Here is an 11,216-nt window from a genome sequence, read left to right on the forward strand (position 1 = left end):
TAACCCCCAAACTCCCCAAACCCAAGGAACAAAAAACAGAAACAAAAAAAATGTTTTGAGAACTTGATTTGTGTTTCATTGGTCAGATCAGATTCCACTTTCTCTGGGAAGCCTCCTGTCTGCTCTGAACTTTTATGTTCATTTTCCGAAAAACACCCTCCACAATTATGTTAAAATATTGTTTACCACCTTCTCATGTTCATGTCTCACACCATCAGCTACCCTAGCACTCCTTGAGGGTAGATATTATCCTGTTATTTTTTTTTTACCACAATCTTTAGCACAATCTTTGCACAACATAGTGCATATCACTTAAGGCATTAAAAACAAACATACTGCTTTGTGTTTTCTGGCCCCTAAATTTATTTTTGCATGCTTTTCCACCTACATGAGTCATTTTAAATTCCCGATAAGTAGGTTGGTCTCACGGTTTGATTATTCCAGTCTGCGGCTTCTTTGCTCTCCAATTTCCACTGCTTTCCTTCTAACCATTTTGCAGCTTTCCCCTATTTTCTTCACATGCTGAAATTGGAAGTAAAATAAGATAACATCAACTCATTTTCATGTTGCTTGCTCTAGCTGGTGGAGTTTGAGGGTTGGAGAAGGGGGAAAGATTGGAGAAAGACGTGCAGTAGCTGGTGAAAATAAAGCTTCCTGTAGTTTTGGGTTTGTTATTCACACCATTTTACATACTGTCGGAAGAAGTTAGGATTTTAAAACACGGAGGTCACATTTTTTCTGGTTCTATTGTTTCTCATCATACATCAAAGTGCACCAATGTGTCAGTGCACAGAGGTAAATGCTTCCTTGTCCTTCTCCTTGGAAAGAAGCAGCCGGAAGGAGAACTCTTCATGGGGTGCAGGGTAATGCACACTGTTCCGAAGGGCTCCGAAAACGGGAGGGACCTTTGTAAAAAAGTCAATTGGCTGTAAGTGCGTGGATTTGCTTCTGAGTCTTCTCTTCTGCTCTATTGGTCTATGTATCTGTTTTTGTGCCAGTACCATGCTGTTTTTATTACTGTGTCATTTACAGAGACATGGATGGAACTGGAGAACACTATGTGAAGTGAGATTAGTCAGTCACAAAAAATAAGAAATCAGATGCTCTCCCTGATATGCAGAAGCTGGGGAGAAAATGGGTCTAGGAGGAGCTCTAGATGTGGAAGGAGAAACCACAGATGAGCAAATAAGGCGACCTAACTGAGGGGGGAAGAGGGAACTTTCCTAATGTACATGATGTACATTCACAAACGCATCAAAGTCAATCACTAGGCCAAACATGAGAAGGAGGGAGGGGGAGGGATTGGAGTGGGAACTGGGGAAGGGCTAAAGGAGTGATGTGTGCATGTATGCCTCTACTGTCTTGTACCCCATTAAGATGTATGACTACAATGCACCAATAAAAAATTAAAAAAAAAGAAAGAAAACCAGGTGGAAAAGGAAGCAGGTGGTGAGAAGTAATGTATGTGGTATTAGATTATGGTTTTTATATTTTGAATCTATGCACGCACAGATGACATTGGCCACTCAGTGAGAGACAGAAAAGAAATCCATACTTTTTGAAATATCTATGGAAACCACATTGAGGAACATTTTTTTTCCTCTCTCTCTCTCTCTCTCTCTCTCTCCATACACACACACACACACACACACACACACACACATATATATATATGTATAATATTATATATGTATATACATATATATGTATGTGTGTGTGCACATGCAGGCATGCACGCACCACATATATTTGCATGTTTATGTGCACACATATATTTTATACAAACACATACATATATTTTATTAAAAGGTTCTGTTCTAATTTTTGATATTCTATTTCATCTATTTTAAAAAATACTAGACCCCGCTGGGTGTGATGGCGCATGCCTGTGATCCTAACTACTCAGGAGGCGGAGGCAGGAGTATCTTGTAAGTTTGATGTCAGCCTTTCAACTTAGTGAGACTCTGTCTTAAAAATAAAATAAAAAATGTATAATGCTTGCATAGTCCTGGGTTCAATTCCTAGTACTACCACTACCACTACCATCACCACCTCCAACAACAACAGCAAACAAAATGAAAGACAAAAAACTTGCCCTGGTCTTTTAACTTGATTAAGTGACCCCTAATGACCTGAAGTTGTAAAATAATTGCTTTTAGCTGGGTGTGGTGGCAAACACCTTAAACACCTGGTAAGCAACCCAGTGAGACCCTGTTTGAAAATAAAAAAATATAAAGGGCTTGAGGTGTACCTTGAAGGTAGAATATCCCTTGGTTTAATCCTTAGCACCACAAAACAAAACAAAACAAAACAACACTACTTTCAGATATACTAGAGTCTATAAAACTGGGATTTCTATTCTCAAGAATCTTCGCAACAGGAGCATTATAAGTCTCCACCTTTCATGCTGTGATTCTGTATAAATACAATTTCATATTCTGCTCTTAGAAGTGAATCCTAAAGAGCTGGCATAATATTAACCTTATCTACCTGTATTTGCTTCCGGCCTCAGAAACAACCTAATCAGCATTTGAAAACCTGAGGGGCTTTTATTCTAGAATTTCTCCAGGTAGATTTTTTTTATATGCATGTTTTAGCTGGATGTGGTGTGCCTGTTATAATGTGTGGCATGCACACCTGTATGTAATCCCAGTACTTGAGATGCTGAGACAGGAGAATAGCAAGTTTGAGGCCAGCCTTGGCAATTTATCAAGACCTTCAGCAATTTAGTGAGACCCTATATCAAAACAAAAAATAAAAATGGTTGGAGGTATTACTTGGAGGTAGAATGCCACTGGGTTTAATCCCCAGTACCCTAACTAACTAACTAAAACCTACATGTTTTAGTAAAATTTGGAAAGAGGCAATAGAAGCATAATCTACAACTAACTAGCATGCACCCAGTCAAGATTTTGGGTTTTCTTCTAATTTTTTTATTCATCTCCTGTGTTTCTGGGAGTAGAACTCAGGGATTCATGCATGGTAGTCAAGAACTCTACCATTGAGCTATATCACCAGTCCTTCTTATGATGTTTCATGGTAGCATTTCTTGCTATGCATATCAAAATCAACTTCTTTAAAAATTGGAAAATCTGTTGTTTTTCCTCACACTTCAAGAGAGAATAAAAACCCGCAGTCAGGGACTCCCACGTATGTGACGGTGCACTTGCACATGCACACATGCACGTAGTCACAGAATGAAGGAGGAAAAGCTTCCCTGCTTGGATTTAGTATTAAATCTCACTTTTGACACATTTCTTATGTTTTCACACCTCCCAGGCTGGCTAATCCATTTTCTAGGCAATTCTCAGCAGAAAAAAAAATGTGAAAGTGGTAGCTGGAATGTGATGTGTGAAAAATCTCTCCGCACAGATCTGAATACATTTGGGAGGAGTAAGTGTATCCTAGGTTGTCAGAAAATTTAGAGATGTCCTTTAAGTAATGACTTTCAAATACCAGCCTAGAGATGATCTTCCATAGCTCTTACAAAGTCTCATCTGTAAAATGAAAAAATATTTATGTTATTTTTGAGTATCACATAAGTCAAATTTAGGGGAGATTTCTTGGCTTTATCCATAAATTGGGGTCTACACCAGAGTTGCTCTGGCATTATATAATGTTGGTCATATGTCTTCCATTTCTTAAATTAATAAGCAGACTAATGACCTGTGCTCCTTTCGAAGAGAATGCTTTCTGTTTTTTTTTTTTTAGTTGATATGCACGTCCTCTGTTGTGTTGGGCATTTATCTTGTTGACTTGTTGTACTAGACGTTGAAGAGGATTTCACTTCTAAAATCTTCTCAGCTCCCTGCCTGGAGCACCTAAGGGGAAAATGGAAGGGGATGTTGACTTCAGGACACACATTTCTGAGTGAAGTTTGAAGACTGTAATCACAAGCTGATGTAAAAAAATCTTAGTTTTGAAAAGTGTATTAAAATGCCTAATTTAAACTTTCTACATAAATTATCTTCTTCTTGCTTTCCAACTTTTAGTTTCAGCCATGAAGCCTATTACTGTGGCAGGAGGGGATTGTACAATATACAGGAAGCTAGATAGAAGGAGGGAGGAAGGAAGGGAGGGAGAGAGAGGTTTAAATTTCTTTATTTTATCTATTTTGATTTCCTTTAACATGATATGTGGTAATATAAGCCAAACTTGGTGAAATTGAATAGAGTTACTTAGGACAGCAGTGGAAGAGAAAGTGGGAAGGTCTTCCCCTCCTGGGACCAGGTGTGGCAAGAAAGAGAAATCCAGAGGAGACAAAGAAGGCTGCTTTCTGCTCTAGACTTTAACCCACATACGATGCTTTTTAAAAATTGGGAGCTGAGTAGCATGGTGCACACTGTAATCTCAGTGGAAGGCTGAGAAAGAAAGTTCACAGATTCAAAGCCAGCTTCAGAAACTTAGCAAGACCCTAGTTCAAAATAAGAAATAGTATGTGCATCTCAGAAGTAAAAAGCTCCTGGGTTCAATCCTCAGTACACAAAGAAACATCAAAAAACCCTATTAGAATAGGATCAGAAGTGACATGCCCACCTTTTTAGGACCCCTGAAGGTGCCCACTATTAACCTGTGGCACTGCTCTGTGCCAACAGAGTAGTGTGTTCACTCTGCATCTTGTTTGACTCCAGAGCCTCCCTGATCTCCATGTGGCACAGACATTGAGACCTTAAAGAATGTATTCAATATCTCTGAGTCTCTGTTTCTTCAATTGCAAAATGCAGATAATACTTTCTTTGACGATTATTATGAGGACTAATTGAGATAAGTGTGTGTGTATCATGTATATTTTCTCTTTTTTCTTCAAACAGCTGATGGAGTCTCTCAGAGTTTTTGTTAAGTAAGAGACATTACTAGGCTTTATCCTACTTTTTAGGCTTACATCAATGAATGGAAAATTTTCTTTTCTTTATGCACCTCAAACTTCAAGAGTAAGGATCAAAGGCACGATAGACTTCATTCACAGGTAATTTTAACAGCAGATAAAAATGTATCACCTCTGATAGTTAAGTCATAAAAGAGTAGAAAAGATTTTTGAGAAAAAGACCAGATATGACAAATTCTTGTTTTTTTTCATGACCAAGAAAGACAGGGATAACTAATCACAGCACTTTTCTTCTAAGCTGAAATGATACTTCAGAATCCCTGGAAACACTGAGTTCCTGGCAGCAACTCCTAGTAGATTGCCACTCCAAGGAAGGTTTCTTGGGGAGAATTTAAAGAAGAAAAAACATCCTTGGGGGAAAAAAGAGATTTCCTTTTCTACTTAGAGGTGTTCTCTTGAGAGATCCCAAGAATACCCTGCAAGAGGCATTGTTATGGGTTGGGTTGCTGCATTTGAAGATTGATCAGATCAGTAGCTGAAACAGCTTAACAAGAGCCTGTAGAATGTAATGGGATATTTTGTTGTTATTTGTAGTTATTGTTCAGTTTTATTTTAGAAAGTATTCCAATTAAGCCTTGTGTTTCTACTACCCACTAAATCAAAACCTGATTCCCAAGTAAAGGCCCAAACAAATTCAAGAAATTATAAAAGTTACTAAGTCAATATGATATATCAAGCAATAGTTTAGTGGCAGAAAATTTCATAAATCAAAACGTTTTTTCCATATTAAACTATTCATTATGGTAACGATCTTATAATTACACATTTTATTTTTTCATGAGTGATGAGAACAGGTGGTAGCCTTCACAGCTTGACACAGACTTATAATCTGTTCTTTCAAATGGATATGGATCAAAGTAATTTGTGATGATTACTTTATATTTCCCACCATGCAACTAACCATGAGATTTTGTAAAACCAAAAAGTGACAGAGACTCTTTTAATTATATAGCGTCTTTCTCTTTAAGTCGTTTGGGTCATACTAATGAGGTTCATATTTATGTGACTGGTTCTCTAGTTATGTAGGGAACCTTTCATATTAACATCAAGAATTTAAACTTCTCAGAGGAAGTTGATGATTTTTTTCTGTTCTTTCGTGGAATTCCTCTTCTAATGTTTTATGTATTGGGAAGAAGTGTTTAACGCTCACTGTATTATATTACCACATCCCCAGAAGTCATGAATCAATTTCCCCATCCCTGTTCACCAGCCTGGGGTGTGGCAAGGAGCTTTCTAAGGGGCCGGCAAAGCACCATGCTCTGTACAGTAGATAATTCAGCCTTGACCACATAGCTGTTCAATATCATGATTGTATTGGAAATTTGCTACAAAAAATAGTTTCTATGCCAGATATTCATATTTAAATATGTAACTTATTTGGAAAAGCTGAATATGAGAAGGTCTTCATATTTTTGAGAAATGTTGGACCATTTAAAAAATTAATCTGATTATTACATTTTCCATATAAAGTAGTTGCAAAGATGTTGATGTTCACCTTTCTTTCTAATGGAGAAATAGATCTGAATATATGGTATATTTGGTATTCAACACCTATTGCATATTAATTATATCATAATTAGGTTTGTACCTTTTCAAAATAGAAATGTTGATATTATTTGATTTTTACTGATATCTTTTCTGAAAAAATACTTATCCCTCTTTTTATGCTATATTTTTCTTTGTTTGTCTATAATCATGTGAATGTAAAAATAATTGACATTTCCATCCTTCCTCTTTTCCCCACATCAGTAATAAGTGATTGTAGTTGTGTCTACAAAGATGACTTGGCATGGACACAGACTACCGTAACATGAGCCAGGAAGTGATGACTGCTTTGAGAAGGATAACATAAAGTGTTTCTGAGATTCTTAGTGTGGGAAGATTGTTCTGAAGTAAACACCAAACCAGTTCAATTTAGATTACTGTTTTGATGTCAAATGTCTTAAGCATTCACTGACACTCCTTCTAACTTAATCATGCTTTTGAAATGAGGCTGGTAAACTGGCTGCTTGGGTTGAGGTGTGCAGGGCAATGCTGTGGGGGTGGTGCTGGTTCTCCTACAGAGGGAATAGGGGCTGCTGCTGGTGTGGGTAGGACAAAGCCCTTCTTGAGGAAGTCCAGAGCCACAACTACAAAGTTATGAACTCTAGACCATGCACCAAAGGAGGCAGAATACCAGTACATTGCTTAATTTTTCAGAGTTTTGTTTTCTTCATCCTCCTGCAAGATATAATGTTTTTTCACATCATTTATCTCAGCTCTATATTTAATTGTGTGATGTTTAATATTGTGTGTTGCCTTCATGAGGCCATCAACTCTACATTATGGGGATGTGTATACTTTTGACTGCTTTTGTATCTAGCTCCTAGCACAAAACCTTACATAGGTCACGTGGCCAAGAAATATTTGCTCAGAATTCACATAACTTCAACATGTTTTTATTTTATGTTTGTATTAGGATTAAGAAGCAATAATATTTTTGAATGACTTCATACATAAATGTAAATTACCTAACATGCTCTCTTGCTCAGAGTGGGGACTTAGTAAGTGGCTATGAGTTTAAATTAAACTATATATAAATTATTTAAGGGTAAATATGTAAACTTAAAACTTCAGGTGACTTTTGTTTTAATATCACTCAGTGACATATCAATGTCGTAGAAGTCAGAATCTTAACATGTGCCACCAGTAGAACAATACTTATCTTAAAAAAAAACTAGGGAGAGCTTTTAGAGATATCAAGTCTTTGGCAGATGCAGAAGTTATCTGGATTAGAAATAGAAATTCTTCTTTCATGAAGACATAGATTGAGGTCAAATATTCCATAAATGAATCACTTTATAGTACTAAATGATTTGCATCAAGAAACTCTTAGAGTTCATTCCTACAGCTTAGCAAACAACTGGAAGATACGTGTTTTCATGTAACTTTGGGGCATCAACTTCTCTTCACTAAATCCCATGCACTTAGACTGAAAAATCAATTCATAGAATTTTCACATAGAACACTGAAACATTCTCTAACTTGTCTAGCAATCTTTCAGTAGTGATAATTGCCTAGAAAATTCTACAGAGGACTGTGAATGGAGAACTCTCAGCTGTCAGGAGTTTCAGCAGCTGGAGAATAAGCCCTTCAGTCTCTAAGCAGACTCTGGGTCATTTTACCAGGGGTGGATGGCAAGATGAGGGTTGCTGGCTGGTGTTCATGGCAGCGGCTGGTGGCTGATGGTTAGAGGGGAACTTTCATCCACCCCTAGATCTGCTCAGTGTTAACAGTAAGTGGGGAAGGTATTACTTGGAAGGATGTAGATCCATTATTATTATCAAAATAATCACTGTCATCTCTGCACGTCTTCTTTTGACTATTATCATCATCATATAGTTTTCAGTGGCTGGGCTAGGGTGGGGCCTGGCCTATGTCTACACACCATAGGACCTTTCCTTTCTAGCTCTCTCTCATGGGTTTTTTTTTTCCCCTTGGTTATGGTTTCTTTATTATTTTGAGTACAAAGGATTCCCACATAGTCTTTTCTCTGGAAATTCCTCTCTTTTTACATTCTGGGTGAAAGTATTATTATTCAGAATTTAAGACACTTTTTTCAACAGTTTGGGATAAGGAAAAATGAAGGGTCTAGTTTGAGGTATTTATGGGTAAATGAGAGAGACACACTGGGTATAAGTCTCTTAATCTTATTACAGTTTTTTAACTTGTAAAATGACTGCAAATACCATTTTGTTCAATTTTGACATCAGTTGTGGGCTCAGTTGTGGAGTAAGAAAGGGAATAAAAGTGGTACAGGATGGTTGAGATATCATGCCCAGAAAGTGTCACCTAGAATAAAATGTTCTATTAGGACAATTTATATTGATTTAGAAGGTAAAATGTCTAGATACTTTTTTTTGTGGTACTGAGGGTGGAAGCCAGGGGCTTTTCTACCTCTGGGCTATACTCCCAGACCTATTCTATACTTTATTTAGAAACAAGGTCACACTAAGTTGCTGACAGCCTCACTCAGTAGCTGAGGCTGGCTTCAAACCCGTGTGATCCTCCTGTCTCAGCCTTCCAAGCGCTGGGATTACAAGTGTGAGCCACAACGCCCAGCTTAGATACTTTCTATGAATATTGACTGATAAACCCTATTGTATATATATTACATGAATAGTAAAGCAATAAGATGTTTGTGTGATCATTATTAATCTTAAAGATATTAATACTGTATCCAGACACTTTGCTGAATTTGTTGATCAGTTCTATAAGCCTTCTAGGAATCTACCCAAAAGAATGGGAACCAAACTACCAAACTAATGCATGCATATCTACGTTCATAGCTGCATAATTCACCATTGCCAAACTATGGAACTAGCCAAGATGTCCATCAAGAGATGAATGGATTACAAAACTATGGGATATGCACACAATGGAATTCTACTCAGCCATAAAGAAAAGCACAATGATGTCATTTACAGGGAAATGGATGGAACTGAAGGACATTATGATAAGTGAGATTAGTCAGTCACAAAATATAAGAAATCGGATGCTCTCCCTAAAATGCAGACACTAGAGGGAAAATGGGTCATAGGAAGAACTCTAGACAAAGAAGGAGATGCTATAGATGAGCAAATAAGGTGAACTAAGTGAGGGATGGGAGGGGGTAAGAGGGAAATTCTCTAATACACATGATGTATATTCACAAACATAAAGTCAATCACTAAACCAAACATGAGAAGAAGGGAGGGGGAGGGAATGGGGTAGGAGTTGGGGAAGGGCTAATTGGGTGATGTGTGCATGTATGCCTCCACCATCTTGCACCCCATTAAGATGTATGACTACAGTGCACCAATAAAAATTTAAAAAGATATTAATACTGGACTTAATGGATGGAGAATATGCTGGGCTATTGTATCAAAGGCAAAGTCATGAAAATATAATGCTGAATGAGAGTGAATTTGACAGGAAGAGCAGATGGAGTAGAAGAACAATTAGCATTACTGATTCTCAACCATGGCTTCACACTATAATCATTGGATAGCTTTGAAAAACAGTGTTCCTAGGTTCACTCTAGAGATTTTGGCTTAGCTGGTCTAAGATAGAAGCCAGTATTAGTATCTACACCATCTATTCCACATCCATATCCAGGAGACAAGTTGCTGAAGGGAAATAAACTTAATATTTTCCCTTCTTCTCTGTTCTGTCTTGAGACAGTAGAATTCTAGCTTATAGTCTCTTTCCTTTTTGCGATGATTACCTAGCATAGGAATGGATACTTTGGCTTCCCCAAGTGCAAGGCAAGTGGTGGTCTGACTTATCATTGACATGACTGACTATGATGACTCATAATTGAATGTGTCACAGAGATAAATGATACCAATGAAAATGACATGAGAATGATTGATATCTAATACAGATGTCCTGGGCAAGCCCCCCATTATTTTTTGATTTTTTGGTGATACTGGGGTTCCTGGAAGCCCTTCTACCTCCGGGCTACACTCCCAGACCTATTTTTCCATTTTTATTTGGAAACAGGGTCTCCTAAACCAGTGTGCGTGGCTGGCTTCAAACCTGAGCAATCCTCCTGTCTCTGCCTCCCAAGTGCGGGGATTACAAGCGTGCGCCACTACGCCCGGCTTCCCCCATTATTTTTCATCAAGCTGAGAGTTGGAAATCCAAGATCCAAACTAGAGCAGTCAGTGTGAGACAGTTTATATATCAGTGTAAAGATAAATGTTGAAGACTACAACCTTAACTATGAAATTAATGATTAACAATCACTATAGACACATAGACAATTTTTATTCTAGATAATTTTTATTTTACAAATTTATGGGGCACAATGTGACAATTTGATACAGGGATATAATGTGTAATGATAAAATCAGGGTAATTAACATTTCCATCTTCTTATCATTACTCTGTGTTTAGAGTCTTCAGGATCTTCTAGTTACTTGTAAAATATGTAATAGGTTATTTTGATCTATGGTTGTCCTACTGTGCTACATAACCCTAAAACTCATTATTTTTATCTAACAGTGTTTGGGATAACTTTTAAAATTAAAACAAAGGTTTGATTCTTCAAAATGTCTCATAGATCTCAGAAGGAAAAGTTTCAATTGTCTGTGGACATGTTGAAGAACCTTTGAGTGCCTAAGATCTCAAAACAAAATATGTATTTTTTTCTGTGATGCAAAATTTATGTACATGTTGAAATGCAAATAACGTTGTGATGTTACTCTGTATTGTCAACTTAACTGGATCATGAAACATCTAAGATTATGGGACTTTGGCTGTGTTGATGAGATGATTGGTTTATATCATGGCAGATTGAAGAGGAAAT

Source organism: Muscardinus avellanarius (assembly GCF_963383645.1).
Source record: "Muscardinus avellanarius genome assembly, chromosome: 8".
NCBI lineage: Eukaryota > Metazoa > Chordata > Mammalia > Rodentia > Gliridae > Muscardinus > Muscardinus avellanarius.